General features: G+C 39.8%; 1 protein-coding gene across 1 annotated transcript in view; it reads right to left on the bottom strand.

Moving 5' to 3' along the window:
* The window catches only part of ap1g1 (adaptor related protein complex 1 subunit gamma 1), a 207,609-nt gene extending 205,046 nt beyond the window's left edge, over window positions 1-2,563 (bottom strand). Inside the window, exon 1 of the mRNA XM_028809775.2 lies at window positions 2,439-2,563. The gene's annotated coding sequence lies outside the window, so the exon portion shown is untranslated. The remainder of the gene's footprint in view (window positions 1-2,438) is intronic.
* Window positions 2,564-16,863: the final 14,300 nt, after the last annotated feature.

Raw genomic sequence — 16,863 nt, 5'->3', positions numbered from 1 at the left:
GAGTGAAGGATGGGTTGTTAAAATGTTCCAACTTCCCTACAAAAAAATCTGGAGGTGGACTACTCACCATTCATCTACCTGCTTCACTGCCTATTTATTTAATACCTTGACTCCCAAATCTGGTTAACACCAGAGCTCACTCATTTAGCTACAAATAAGGACTTACATTATAACTTATTAATCTATAACAGGGTTTTCACCCAAACCAACTCTTCTTTCAACTGGACCTTTTCCATTTATTAAGAAAGTTGGAATTTCCAGGCTTCTGTGTGTTCCTGTGTTACATCAGAAATTCTAAACTGCTTATGCTAAACTTATTAAATGAATCAGGAAGATAGACATGAACTTGTTAATTTTACTGTGCTGCTTAATATTTTGTTCTTTTTAATGTTCAGGTTATTTAAGTAATTATTTACTAATAAGAATACCAACATATGATACTGAAGTAGCTGCTGCCCACTAGCATTCAGAGTTTACACCCGTGTCCAAACTCCTAGTCATTGTCAGTATTCAGATACAATTACAGATGTAAACTCCACAGAAATGATAATCCAGACATAAGCATGTAAAGCTATGTCAAAAATGTATTATAAATTAAATCCTCACACTACTACACTTTTTCTCTCGATTTGATTGTATTCAAAGAAGCCAGGTAATTAAACAATACGACTAATCAAGGGTAAAATTGACTGATTGTGATATTGATAGAATGAAAACCTGCAACCAGAACAGGGCCACAGGACTGAACGTGATCACGATACTGAACGTTGAAATGCCTTTTTTGTATAGCTAGAAAAGCTATTTGTATGTTTAAAGTTTCGCAGATAACCAACTTTCATTTTACATTGAAACCCAAAGATCTTTCGGTTGATATGGTTTATAAAAGGTATTTTTACCTAATTAAAAACAGTGGTAAAAGCAATCACTGTCTTCAAAATCGGAGTGCCTTTAAATCCATTGACTAGTCTTTAGAAACGGTGCACTTTATTTATGCTGTACACACGTAAAACTTTCATTTTTAACACATTCACAAAAAGGGTAAAGCGCCAAGAAAGAGCTCCAACTTGCTATGAAGGCAATGAACTACAAACCGGTGAAAGTAAATGTGACTATATACAGTACACTAATTTATGTTTCCCAGAATTATAGAGTTTGTCAAATAAACGATACAGGTAGCAAATTTAAACAGGAAGGAAGATATGGAATGTGACTACAATGTACAGCTAGCAAACCTTATACTTAAAAATGTAAGGCAACAAATATACATCCATCCACTTTCAGTGTAAGGAAACACACACACATCCATCCATCCATCGATCGATCCACCTTCCAAAGCCTCCTATCGTGTCAGGGTTGCAAGAAAACTCGTGGTTTTCTGACTTCTGCTATCAGGAAGCGAACCAAAATGTTTCCCTAGTTAAAGACCGAACTAACCAACTGGTTTTACGAATACTTCATAAATGGAACAAATAATGTTAGACGACTTTCAGTTCAATAGTTTTCCATATTCCTAAATACAGCATACCACACTCGCAGTAATGAACCGATATCTGCAATTCTTGTGCAATATGTATTTGACCCAAAATAATTTAAGCTTTCCGACTCAAGGAGATTCCCATAGGAGAGCTAGTAAATGTGAATGTAGAGAACGAAAGTTAACGGGCGTCTACTTGAAATCTCTACCAAAAAAAGAGTACTGCGTAAATGACAGATTGGTGATCCAACTGCCAGAGGAAGCTTTCGCAAAACTTTTAACCACACGCCTCTTGATTCATAAACGTGTACAGGCTGAAAAACTTTATGACAGTCATTCCGTTCACTGGACCCCTAAACTCCTAATCATTCCACCATACCATGTACAAGTATATGGCAATACACACCCTGAAAAAATATTCACATATTTAAATACGCTCACCGTCTAGCTAAAAGGCAGAGAGAGGCCTTGAACTGGAAAGAAGTACAATGAATTGAAGTCATCACGCTAACTTTCTCAGTCAAGAAAGCTCGACCAAAAAGTACAATTTTTCAGCATTACCAAGTTTATTTAGAAGACTGAATTTGCAACCTTTGTAACTGTCTCCTCTTTTAAAGATCATTTGTCTTCCATTACAGTTTTCTTATCTGCCAAGTGGACGGGCCCTCTCTGCATTACATTTCTGCAAGACTGGGATATTTTTCTAAGACTGATTAAAAAAAAAAATAACAGCTGTATTTAACAATGTCATTCTCCATGTCGCCGAAAACAAAAAGGTTATGATACTACCACATCAGTTTAAAAATAATAAAAAAATAATGCTACCCTATCGTGCCCCACTGCCAAACCCTATGCTGCTATGGAAAAAACAGCACGGTACCGGTAATACCAAGTAACATGTAATTCGGTAAAACTGTTATATCTAAAGCATGTATAATATTGCATCGCCAAGTCTCATACTCACCGGCCGTAATGACACCGGAAAAAAACTGGAATATTCTCTCTCTTTGCGACGGAGGGAGGAACAAACCTGACGTCCAAAATGGCGGCTCCCCGGCCTCAGCACTTACTGCAGGCGGAGGGTTACATAGAACAGCATCAGCCGCCAATATCTCCAAATTATTGTATGGAAAGGGCTATAAGGAAACTGTTGCCATCTTGGCTCTTACATGGCAGAGTTGCTCCGCTGAAGAATTAGTCACTTGGAGCCAAAATGGTGAACAAGCAGTTCGTTTTCACACTCCTCGGTTACCGTAAATCCTTTTATAATTTTCTAGTATGCGGCTATGCCCAGAATCCTCTTTAATTTATCGCATCATCCGAGTTGCTTGCATTGACATCAGCATCTTTAAATATGCGTTTTAATTTAAGTGATGTTGCAAGCGCAAACTTAATGAAGGAACGACGTTTATCCATTTCTATCTTATAACTTTTCAATGAGATATTTTGGAAGTGCTTTAGGTGGCATTCGAGACATGTTCTGCTAATGCTAGCTATGCAAAGGTATGTAGACAAAAGGGATGCTTTTCCAAGGGGGTCTGCATGCATGTCACGCGATGTTCAACCTGCTTTGCGTATTTTATCAGTTTGTTTCAGAAGGATACGAATAGTGTGCGATCAGCAATACGCCGTTTCAATGCCAGTGTAGCACATCTAAACTGGGATTAATTAAATTCTGACAAGTTCTAACCTTGTTTCCATGCATTTGGATATACTGATTTTTCTAATCTATTTTGTTAATATTATAATCTTTAGTATTTGCAAAACATGCACACGATGACTTCTGTTACATCTTCACACACTGACACGTTTGCTAATGCTAATAACTCCAGTTTGCTTCAAAGAAAACATCTAAAATTTGTATCGGTTAATTTTACGTGTCTGGTTCGCGTTCATTTCTGCCTTCATAATAAGATTCCGTTGTGCACAAGCAGCGTCAGGTGCCCTCTGGTCGTAGAGCTATTTTCTGTACAGCTAGGTGCAGCGGACGCATTCAAATTTTTTCCTTTTTACTCAAGTAGTAAAGCGGTGCAGAGATCCTGGCAGTCAGTGATGACGTAACGCCCGTGCCTAGTCACCGCTGTTGAAGGGAGGTCGTCAGTCACTCGAGTAACTGGTTCTGCCGGGAGGAGGAGGAAGCGGTGGTGGCGATTCGCTGGAGTCTTTGGAATCTGGGCGTGTTAAAGGAGCTTAGCTGCATGACAACTGCATGCCTTTGCAAATTGTACCACTATACCCTGGTGATACCTGTCCGGGGGGTGGGGGGCGAGTGTACAGCCTGACTGTGAGCAGAAACGTGTAATACTAAACGGAAATGTATTAATTTTGCGCAATTTTGGACAGTGGTGTCATTGTCAGTACAGTATCTACACGCGCTTATGTTTTTTATCATGAAATGGTGCTTCATGCCAGATCCAAATGAAATATCAATCTGTTGTATCTATCTATTGCTAGCTGTAGACAGATAAATTTTTATATATGTAGATGTCGTAGGTAATACAGAAATGGAAAGAAAATAATCAATACATTACATTTTACATATTTTTTTAGTGTTCTTTTTAAAATGTTTGAAGTTCGATGACAAGAAGGCATTTTTGTCTGAACTGAGGATATCTAAAGTGCAAACATATAACACAAAAATCAGTGTTGGGAAATTAAATACTATTGGCCGTCCTATTTTTCATTACCCTGCCCAGTTAAGCACACACACCACTCCTTTCTCAAGATAAATTACTAGTGGATGTTGGGGTTAAGTAACTCTCAGCGGTAGTCACTGAAATCTCCCTTTTTTAAATTTAAACATGAAATGTGTTGATGGAATATAAAAAATGCTCCAAAAGTAACAGTTCAGTCGTTTTTTTATGTAGAATACTACAAGGTTTACCTTTAAATAGCATTTAAATAATAAATGCTAATGTGCTGGAAAGCAATAGGCATAATATTAACTTAATCTCACTAATATTTAAAAATTATATTTTTTCTATTCTTTATATTTATTTGTTGTTAATGTATTCAATTTTATTTTCTATTTCAGATCACTGTTAGACTAGGAATACATTTACAAGACTTCACTAGTTAAAAAGCATTGGTAACTCTAACTTAACAGTTGAGAAGGCAATATATAAAGCTGTTTGTGGTCTGAATGTACTCCTAAAGGTAAGTTTGCATACATCTTCTAATATCACCAAATGATAGATTTTCTTAAGGAATTTTTTTAAATATGTCCATCAGAGACTACAGTAGTTGTGTGAAGCAACCCAATATGTTGTTTAAAGCAGACATTCTCTTAAACATGTTTTAGTTCAGAGTTTAATATGCTAGAAATTAAGAAGTGATTGAAGTCGTATAGAATAACATGAGGTGTGATGAGGTCTGGAATGTAAATATATATATTACCAGTCAAAAGTTTTAGAACACCTCAGTGCTGCAAAGAAAGGCATTGAATGCATCCCATAACCCATAAATGGAAGAAGCTGATATGAAAATGTATGTGTATATACACTACCAGTCAAAAGTTTCAGAACACATCAGTTTTTCTTCAAATGTAATCAGTTGAAATGCAATGAATGTCTTAAAATGGTGATCAACAGAAGTTGAAACCATCCATCCATCCATCCATTTTCCAACCCGCTGAATCCGAACACAGGGTCACGGGGGTCTGCTGGAGCCAATCCCAGCCAACACAGGGCACAAGGCAGGGAACCAATCCCGGGCAGGGTGCCAACCCACCGCAGGACACACACAAACACACCCACACACCAAGCACACACTAGGGCCAATTTAGAATCGCCAATCCACCTAACCTGCATGTCTTTGGAATGTGGGAGGAAACCGGAGCGCCCGGAGGAAACCCACGCAGACACGGGGAGAACATGCAAACTCCACGCAGGGAGGACCCGGGAAGTGAACCCGGGTCCCCAGATCTCCCAACTGCGAGGCAGCAGCGCTACCCACTGCGCCACCGTGCCGCCCCTAGAAGTTGAAACACCTATGCAAATTGTTTGTTTCAATTTGCAAGGCTTCATTTATTTTAATTGCTACAGAGCATCTGTAGGTTTTAACCTATTAGTTGTTCCCTAAAGAAGGCCCAGTTGTAATATTCTGAAATTTCCTTTTTTTTCAGTTTTTGCTTACCCAAATTTTAAATTTAAACCTCTAGCAGTTTATGGCTTACCTTTTCACCATTTTAGTTCAGTCATTGCATTTCAACTGATTAAATTTGAAGAAAGCCTGGAAAAACTGAGATGTTCTAAAACCTTTGACCAGTTGTGCATATACATTCACCAGCCACTTTATTAGGTACACGTGTTCAACTGCTTATTAATGCAAATATCTAATAGGCCAATCACGTGGCAGAAACTCAGCGCATTTAGGCATGTGCAAATTGTCAAGATGACCTGCTGAAGTTCAAACCAAGCATCAGAATGGGGAAGAAAGGTGATTTAAGTGAGTTTGAATGTGGCATGGTTGTTGATGCCAGACGGGCTGGTGTGAGTATTTCAGAAAGTGCTGATCTACTGGGACTTTTCACACACAAACATGTCTAGGGTTTACAGAGAATGGTCTGAGAAAGGCAAAATATCCAGTGGGCAGTAGTTCTCTGGGCAAAATTGCCTTGTTGATGTTAGAAGTCAGAGAAGAATTGCCAGGATGATTCAAGCTGATAGAAAGGTAATAGTAACTCAGATAACCACTCGTTACAACCGAGATATGTAGAAGAGCATCTTTGAATGCACAACACGTCGATCTTTGAAGCAGATGAAATATAGCAGCAGGAGACCACACCAGGTGCCCCCCTCTAGCTAAGAACAGGCAACTGAGGCTATAATTCTCACCGGCTCAAAAAAATTCAACAATAGAATATTGGAAAAACTTTGTTTGGTCTGATGAGTCTCAGTATCTCCTGCAACATTCGTATGGTAGGGTCAGAATTTGGCACCAACAACATGAAAGCATGGATCCATCCCGCATTGTATCAGCAGTTCAGGCTGGTGGTGGTGGTGGTGTAATGGAGTGGGGGATGTTTTCTTGGCCCACTTTGGGACCCTTAGTACCAAATGAGCATTGTTTACATGCCACAGCCTACCTGAGTATTGTTGCTAATGCGAATAAAGCGCCATGTCACAAAGCTCAGATCATCTCAAAATGGTTTCTTGAACATGACAATGAGTTCACTGTACTCAAATGGTCTCCACATTCACCAGATCTCAATCCAATAGAGCACCTTTGGGATGTGGTGGAACAGGAGATTCACATCATGGATATGCAACTGACAAATATGCAGCAACTTGCATGATGTTGTCATGCCAATATAGACTAAAATCCCTGAGGAATGTTTCAAGCACCTTCTTGAATCTATGCCATGAAGAATTACAGCAGTTCTGAAGGCAAAAGAGGTCCAACCTGGTACTATCAAGGTATAGCTAATAAAGTGGCTGGTGAGTGTATATTGTGCATTCTGCTGAGGTAAGTGTAATTTAAATACTTAAAACAACACCTCTAATCTAACATTGTGCAGTAAATAATCATTTATTTGAACTTCTGTGGCAGGATAGGCCTCAAGATCACACCCATCCTACTATGGAATTACTGCTTCCCACTTTCTGCGATGGTTTCTGAGAGAATCACTTCCTGGCTGTAAGAACTGAAAAATATGTAGAATACATACAGCATATTGTGCAATGATAGTGTGAGACTTGCCCGGACACCACCAGTCAGAAACCACATCTTTATAAAAGTCACCGTTTATTTTCCATAAATAAACAAAGGTTTTACAGTCCCGAACACCACACACAATGCACTTAGCTAAAATAACCACAATAAGGGCTTCACTCTCTCAGTCCTTGGCTGCCTGTCTCCTCCTGGGAGCTTTGTCCTGCTCCCACTCCCGACTTAAGCTCCTCGACTGTATGAAGGCGGCCCCTTTTATTCCCGCCCGGATGTGCTCCAGGTGGCTGATTATGTCCTTCTGGCAGCACTTCCTGGTGTGGTGGAAGTGCTGCCCTTTGCACTGGAAGCACTCCGGGCGTCCCTGGCAGGTTCCTCCGCCATCTTGCCAGGTGTGGCGGAAGTAACTATTTCCAGGTTCCTTGAGGATTAAGGCGCCCCCTGGCGGTGGCCACCACGGGTCCCAACGGGTTAACCGCTTTTCCCTTTTCTCCCGTGGTCCTCTCTTAATCCAGGGCGGTTGCCCTCTCGTGGCCCGGAAGCTATACATGCCCTCTTCTGGTCTTTCCAGGCATCCTGGCCAGGTAAGGACCCCAGCAATATGCCGCAATAGTTAAAAATAAATTACCCTTCAGTTTATTGAAATGTAAATAATTTTAGGCATGTGTGGATAGATATAGTAGATACAGTATTTCTTGCATAATCTTTCAGTGCATCTACTATGTTGCGGACTGAAATGAAATGTTTCGTTCATGACTGATTTTTTTGATTACTATAGGTAATGTGTTTCTTTTGAAAATAGTCCTACATTTAAAATAATACAAAAAAAGCGAGCATCTGACTTTAATAAACCCATTATTCTTAAAAAATATTCAGTAGTGCATTTTGCTTTACCATCATTTTCTTCTTGACGTGCAGTACTCCTTCTAGTTAATTTACTAAACTAGTGTTATCTTTTGTCAACAAAGGAAGAAACATACTAAATCATGACTCATATTCAGAATATACAATCTGTTATCTATCAATATACAATATATATCTATCTATATTGAAAGTTTTTCTGTATTAGCTGATGTACAATTTACAGTGGTACAAAAAAGGAGGTTTATGTAAATATGAAAAGAGGTTGTGTTCTGCAGAATAACAATATGTTAGTTTTATTAGAACTTAAAAGATCTTATGTTACAGTGGAGTAATGTAAATACATCCTGAAATCACTTTTGTCCACTTCTGTTTTTGGCATTAAATTACATATCTGTTCCACTATGTACCTTTATTAATTAAATAAATTAATATTCCCAGCCCTGCTCTAAGTAGTTTCGTATCCTGTGGGGTCAAGGCCTTCAGCAGAGGAATCAGGTGCAAGCAGGAATGAAGCCTATAAGGGGTACCAGTCCATCACATGGCCCATACACACTCATCCACACTCACATTCATTCAGAGGCAATTTAGAGTTCCCTGTTAGCTTAACATTCATGTCTTTGGGAAATGAAGAGAAAAAAAACACAAACAGAGACCCAGGGAAAACATGCATATGGCCTCAAAGACAGAAAATCATTGCAAGATCTGTAGTTAGGATAATACTGTATATTGGTAATGTAGCAGGATCAACTACCAAAATTTTACCCATTTTACATGAATTGTTGATGTAATATAATATATATAGTATATATAGATGATAACGGGCCATTTAGCCCAACAAAGCTTGCCATTCCTATCAACTTAATTCTTTCAAAATTAAATAACTAGTTTTGAACATCCCTAAAGTTCTACTGTCTATCACAGTGCATACTATGTTATTCCATGTCTGGTTCTTTGTGTAATTAAAAACTTCCTAATGTTTGTATGAAAATTATCCTTAACAATTTTACAACTGTCTCTTCATGTTCTTAATGAAATCATTTTAAAGTAATAGTCTTGATCCACTGTACTAATTCCCTTCATAATTTTAAACAGTTCAGCCATGTCTATTTTTTATCTATTTTTTATCTTCCTTAGATTAAGCTGAAAAGGCTCAGCTCATTAAATCTTTGCTCATCATTCATCCCCTGTAGCCCTGGAATCCGCCTCTTCTCTAGACTTTTTCCAGTGCTTCAAAGTCATTTGTGTAGCCTGTAGACCAAAAACTATACATGGTATTCCAGGTGCATTATAAAGCTTGAGCATAAACTCCTTGGACTTGTACTCTACACATCAAGCTATATAACCTAAAATTCTGTTAGCCTTTTTAATGGGTTCTGAACACTGTCCAGTAGTTGATAGGGTCGAGTCCACTACAACTCCTAGATCCTTCTCATAAAGTGTACTTTCAATTTTTAGATCTCCAATTGTGTATTCAGTCTTTCCTTTAATAATCCCTTCAATTAATTTACCTGTGATGCACGTTCATCTTAGTGGCATATAATTCCTTGGATCGCTTCAGTCACCCTTTTTATATGATGGGATAATATGTGCCATTTTCCATTCCTTTGGAATTTCTCCAGTGCGCAGTGAGTTCCTAAAAATGTGTGTCAAGGGTTTATACAGTATATGTACTCACTAAGCTGCTTAAGAACTTGAAGTTTTGGTGGTTGATTTGATTTCAGCCTATTTAATCTAAGTAATACTTCTCCCTCTACACTTTCCAAATCACTCAGTATCTTCTTAGTAGTCCCATTCAACACTGGGAGGTTATCTACTTTCCCACATGTGAAGACCTCAGAAAAATGCAAGAGTCAAGCATCTTCTAGTTCACTGTATTTTTTAATTCCCCTCTAGTATTCTTGATGCACTTCACCTCCTCCTTGATTGTTATTTTACTACTAAAATACTGAAAGAATCTCTTTGGGTCATATTTTGCCTTAACTCCTTTATTCTTCTCTAACTGCTTTTTAGTCTCCCTATTATCCTTCTTAGTGGTTGCCCTCATGTTCGCATACTCCTTATAATTCACACTGGAGTTATTCATTTTATGCACCTTATACTGCTGTGTTTTCCTTTGTAGGTTCTTTTTCAATTCTTTATTAACCCACTACTGAGTTTTTAAAATTTCCTACTAATTCCAAATTTATGTATGACCCTGCCCTGCATTATATGTAAAACATTTTTAAACCTGTTCCACTGCTCCATGACTGTCTCCACACTTAAAAGATTAACCCAGTCCCTCCTCCTTAGACTTTGCCACAGCTGTTCAAAGTTTACTCTACCAAAGTTAAAGTTAACAGTTTTATTCTTTGCCTCTGCACTCTTCCAAAACACTGAGAATTGTATTATATAATGGTAACTTGATATGTATTGAAATTACTGTCTGCATTGGGCAGTCTATAACACACTCCTAAAATAAGGCCTCTTTCACAAATGCTTACCAGACAAAATCAGATGTCCTCACTAAGATGAGGCTCATCATCCAAATGAAGAGGACTTGCATTTAAATTCTGTTTGACATGAACAGCAACCCCACCTCCTTTTCTGTTCTATATATCTCTTTTAAAAATGTCTATCCCTCTATGTTATATTCATCCCCATCCTTTTTATTTAGCCAGGTGTCTGTTATTACTACAGTATTATATCATTTCACCTTGTGACCATAACCCACCTACTGTATCTCTACCTGTCTAGTCTGGAGTCTCCTCCCGTCCCACCATAGGAGTACACACGATCTCTCTAAAGGACATCTGCGTCAGGACCAGCAGTTCTCTAACACTCCACAAGCCAGCCAATACCTCCTCCTCCACTTTAGCAACCCTGAGCTTGAGGTGCTGGATGAGCTGGCATTTCCTGTAGACATAGCCCTCATAGAAGACTCACTCCTCCAAGTCATCCTCTAAAACGTCCAGCATCCAACAGAACTTGCATTACACTAATCTCATTATTAAGATTTGGCTTATGAATTAAGACATCACCCAGGGCAAGTTTGGTTTTAGCCAGGGGGTCTGAAGTTGGAAGACATATATGCAGGTTTGTGCAGAACTGGTTAAACTAGGAATCTGGGGGGTGGAAGTTGTAGTTTGGGCTGATTACAATGAATTTAGAGCATTCTTTGTTTAAGAGTACATGTAATGTGCTGGGTGGTACTGGTATTATTAATAAACATTTGAGGTAAAAAAAGAAACAGGACAACATAGTAAAATGTAATAATTTTTAAAATGCAGACTATAAAGAAAAATGTGAGTTCAAGGTCAGTAGAAGGTAAAGAAAAACTTGGCACTGATTGACAAATTTAATATTGGCCTATTGTGAGTGAGCTCTTATGAATGTTAACTGAGACCTGTGATGAATTGGCATTGTATTCCCACACTGCTTTGTGCTTTGCACCCAATGTTACTGACAAATGAAAAAATCCAAAAGTTGGAAGAATGTCCATATAAATAACATGCAACATTCATGCTTTCATTGTCAAATAAATTAATCATTATACTTTATTTACAAACCCTTAACATTTCTTTTTCGAAGGTTATGCTAAGTCTTGTTCATTCTTAATGATTCTTAATGTAAAAATACATTAAAAAAAGTTGATACCTTGACTTTTACGTCAGTTATGGTTACTTACCCTATTTCAAATGTAAATTAACAAAATTTCTTATTTTGTAGCCACTGCTGCTTTTTGGCTATGGAGACATGAGTTCAAATCTAGTCCTAGCCATTGTCTGTTTATAATTTGCATGTTTCTCCATATCCACATAGGTTTTCTCTGAATATTCTAGTTTATTCCCACATTCTATATCTAAGACTTTTAGATAGATTCTCTTATCTAAGTGTGCGTGAGCATGCAATGCAGAGCATTTTTTCCACCTCAAAGACTGATTACGGCCTTGCTCTTACTACTCAAGCACTTGTAACCCACTATTGAAATTAAGGGATTATTGGAATGAAACAAGGAGTATGAAGAGAACACAGAGATGCACCAGAGTTTATCTAGTGTAAGATAATTGAGCGCATGGACATAGATATGGGAGATCTTGTTTTACTAATGGATTTTGATTTGATACAGTAAAACTTAAATGCTAATCTTACACTCTCTCTATGTGTACATGTATATGTATTGTGGTAAAAAAAAAATTACGCAGCAGACAGAAAAAGGTTTGGGGATGAGTACCCCCAAAATAAAAAAAACACATATTTACAGATGTGGTGTTCACAACTGAACTGACTAACAGGTTGAGTCTGGGCTATAAATATTGTGGATAGGAGGAAGAGGTGGAGTTAGGGTGGCTGGAACAGGAACTGATGTGGCAGGAAGGTGAATTCTCGGTACAGGAAAAGGCATCATCCGGGTTTGCCGGAAATGACGTCAGCTGTTGGTGGAATGGTGGTGATTTCATTGAGAGGCAGGGTCTTTGGCTGAACTTCAGAGGAACAAGAGGAGAGAAGATCAGGTGAGAGCACCAACCCACATTCTGGCTAACGAATAACACTATTTGAGCCTGTAAACTGTCCCCCATGCGCATGTGTGTGACAATGTGTATGTGTTTGTGTGTGTGAGTGTGTGTGTGTGTATATATATATATATATATATAAAATCCCTATGTGCGTCCAGGTGTCCGTGTGTGGGTGTCTTCTGATGAAGTGCGCATGCGCGGGGCACGGTGTGACTTGTCAGAGAAAGTTAGAGGCGTTTTACGGAAATACAAACCAGTATTACTGCGAGAGGAAATTAAAGGTACACAATACAGTGACGCATATTACAGCCACATACAAGCCAGTATTACTGTCAGAGGAGATTAAAGGCATATTACCAACGTGCACGCCTGTATTACCGCCATAGAAAGTTAAAGGTATATTACGGACGTAAAAGCCAGCGGACGTACAAGACGGTATCCGTCAATAAGGGCGCACACAGGCATCCTTCAATTAGGGCGCACACAAAAAGGCGATTGAGGTCGCCATTTTGAGGCTCGCCTTTTTGTGCACGCCCTTATTGAACAGAGCCGTACAAGACAGTATTACTGTCACAGAAAATTAGACACACAATACACGGCGGCAGCCCACGAAGAACGGTCAGCTCAGCAAGTAAACATCAACAAAAGAAAGGCTGAAAGAAAGAAAAATACCACCAACAAAAAGAATGAGGTCAAAGTCCCTTGCCATTTAATATAGACTGTTCCTACTAATGTTTATGCACTACTATTCTAGCGCCCGTTATTGTAACGGGCTAAATGACTAGTATATATATATATATATATGTGTGTGTATATATATATATAACATATATATGTACTGTATATATATATCCATCCATCCATCCATTTTCCAACCTGCTGAATCCGAACACAGGGTCACGGGGGTCTGCTGGAGCCAATCCCAGCCAACATGGGGCACAAGGCAGGAACCAATCCTGGGCAGGGTGCCAACACACCGCAGGACACACACAAACACACCCACACACCAAGCACACACTAGGGCCAATTTAGAATCGCCAATCCACCTAACCTGCATGTGTTTGGAATGTGGTAGGAAACCGGAGCGCCCGGAGGAAACCCACGCAGACACGGGGAGAACATGCAAACTCCACGCAGGGAGGACCCGGGAAGCGAACCCAGGTCTCCTAACTGCGAGGCAGCAGCGCTACCACTGCGCCACCGTGCTGCCCTATATATTATGTACTGTATATAATATATATACTGCTCAAAAAAATTAAAGGAACACTTTTAATCAGAGTATAGTATCAAATCAGTGAAACTTCTGGGATATTGATCTGGTCAGTTAAGTAGCAGAGGAGGTTGTTAATCAGTTTCAGCTGCTTTGGTGTTAATGAAATTAACATCAGGTGCACTAGAGGGGCAACAATGAGACGACCCCCCAAAACAGGAATGGTTTAACAGGTGGAGGCCACTGACATTTTTCCCTCCTCATCTTTTCTGACTCTTTTTTTCACTGGTTTTGCATTTGGCTACGGTCAGTGTCACTACTGGTTAGCATGAGGTGATACCTGGTAGTCCAACTTCTCCAGGGTGGCACATCAATACATGCCATTGCCAGAAGATTTGCTGTGTCTCCCAGTACAGTCTCAAGGGCATGAAGGAGATTCCAGGAGACAGGCAGTTACTCTAGGAGAGCTGGATAGGGCTGTAGAAGGTCCTTAACCTATCAGCAGGACTGGTATCTGTTCCTTTGGGCAAGGAGGATCAGGATGAGCACTGCCAGAGCCCTACAAAATGACCTCCTTCAGGCCACTGGTATGAATGTCTCTGACCAAACAATCAGAAACAGACTTCATGAGGGTAGCCTAAATGACCGACGTCCTCTCGTGGGCCCTATGTTTACTGCCTGGCACCGTGGAGCTCGATTGGCATTTACCATAGAATACCAGAATTGGCAGATCCACCACTGGCACCCTGTGCTTTTCACAGATGAGAGCAGGTTCACCCTGAGCACATGTGACAGATGTCAAAGGGTCTGGAGAAGCTGTGGAGAACGTTATGCTGCCTGTAACATTGTTCAGCATGACTGTTTTGGTGCCGGGTCAGTGATGGTCTGGGGATGTATATCCACGGAGGAGCGCACAGACCTCTACAGGCTAGACAACGGAACCTTGACTGCCATTTGGTATCAGGATGAAATCCTTGGACCCATTGTCAGACCCTATGCTGGTGCAGTGGGTCCTGGGTTCCTCCTGGTGCACGACAATGCCTTGCCTCATGTGGTAAGAGTATACAGGCAGTTCCTGAAGGATTAAAGAATTGATACCATTGATCCCCCCCCCACACCCCACTCGCCTGGCCTACTGTAAATCCAATAGAACACCTCTGGGACATTATGTTTCCATCCATCCGACGCCACCAGGTTGCACCTCAGACTGTCCAGGAGCTCAGTGATGCCCTGGCCCAGGTCTGGGAGGAGATCCCCCAGGATACCATCTGTCGTCTCATTAGGAGCATGCCCCGACGTTGTCAGGCATGCATACAAGCACATGGGAGCCATACAAACTACTGGATACAATTTTGAGTTGCTGCCATGAAAGTTCGGCTAAATGGACTAGCCTGCTGCATCATTTTTTTACTTTGATTTTTGGGGTGTTTTTGAATTCAGCCCTCTTAGGTTGATAATTTTCATTTCCATCAAATGATGTAACATCCTTTCATTCCTAACACATTACCCAGTCCATATCAGTATAGATATCCAGCATGATTTTTTTCCCATTGAGATCTGATGTGTTTTCAAAATGTTCATTTAATTTTTTGAGCAGTTTATAATCATATAAAATGCAGCATTGACTGACCCACTCATCATCAAAAACACTATTTCCCATTTAGCTAAAAACCTGAAATTTGGCAGGATGGTACAACTAGGACATTAGGTATCCACTAAGAAAGAATATATAAATATTTCATATTTAAGGGGGGGAATCCACAATAGAAAAACAATACCGCAAAATCTTTAAAATGCCTTTATGGATTTTATTCAAATTTAGTAATGTAACAAAAACAAAATTGGCCGATATGCTCTAGTCAGTATATTAGCATATATGCTCTAGCAAGTGGGACATTCTAACACACTACTTGCCCAGTTTTGCCACAACTGACTGCAATCTCTCAGAGAAATGGGGTGTAACAGTTTATGCAAATGAAAACTATCTGCGGAGGCAGAAGAGCAAAATTTGGCGAGCTCAGAGAAGACGCATTTAACAAGTGGTTGGCAGGTGCTCTGGCTGTGAATGTAGTCCATTTCGCACAACCAATCCAGTAAGAAAGGTATTTAATAATTATTATCTCCCTATCTAATTGCAACCTTATGAAATGTGCTGAAATGGTGACTATAATTCCCATCAGGCAGTGTGCTGTGCCACACGATTTCATCAGTGCTCACAAATTTTAACTAAGAGCATCGACAAACGCCCTATGTCATCAAAGGTAGCAATTCCTGCATTTTTTTACCTCAACTGTTGGGATAACAGTTTCATTGTCTCGCTGGATTACACCATTTATCTTTCTTATTCACTTTTGTGGCCTTAAGAACTTTTTACCTTTTTAAGTTCTTTGTTGACCCACAGAACCCACATGGCACTATAACTAAGCCTGATAACAAACATAGTATATCATAAAATCTACATTGACTTCCAGAAAAGACAACTTAGCCTTGGAGAACTTATAATCAAAATAAAAGTGTCAAGAATCCAGGTTCCTATTTGCTGATGCGAATAAAAGTAGCCTATATTACAAACACCATTGGTTTATGGTTGTGTGGTAGGTTGCCTGGTGACCAGACAGGAAAAGGGGGCACAGAATAGGGTTGGGGTTGATCAAGACCTAAAAATAATAAGCAGAAACTGACAGCCAATAGTCACATGCCAGTGCAAGGGTGAGTTGTTTCTATGTTTGTTGCCCATGCGGATTTTCCTGCCAGAAGAAAAAATGGTGGCCAGTGTCGAAACATGCAATGCTTCCTTGAGACATTAGGGGGGTAGATCATGTAGCCAGTGGCAGAGATGACTGACCTTTATCTAAAAGGGAAGTTAAAGCCACAAAGGGCTGCCAGGAGATTGGAACACTTCTAGTCTGATTGGTAGTAGCACACAGTCTTGGAGTTAAAGAATTAGAATAATGTTACTTATTTCAGATGGACAGGTGACTGCTTGAGAGGCCTGGCTCTTGAAGGGTAACTGGGACCTTAGTGGAGCAGTTACAGCAGGAGCTGGTGGTTGGAGTTCAAGTGTGGTAACCGGAGAAGGGCTTCCCCAATTCCAGATGTAATTGAAAATCAGGTTTCAATAATGCTTCCTGACAGTCGTTCATGGAGTGCTGATC

This window comes from Erpetoichthys calabaricus, chromosome 9, assembly GCF_900747795.2.
Source record: "Erpetoichthys calabaricus chromosome 9, fErpCal1.3, whole genome shotgun sequence".
In the NCBI taxonomy this organism is placed as follows: domain Eukaryota; kingdom Metazoa; phylum Chordata; class Cladistia; order Polypteriformes; family Polypteridae; genus Erpetoichthys; species Erpetoichthys calabaricus.
The sequence above is the reverse complement of the archived record's forward strand: the minus strand, read 5'-3'. Positions and strand labels throughout refer to the sequence as shown.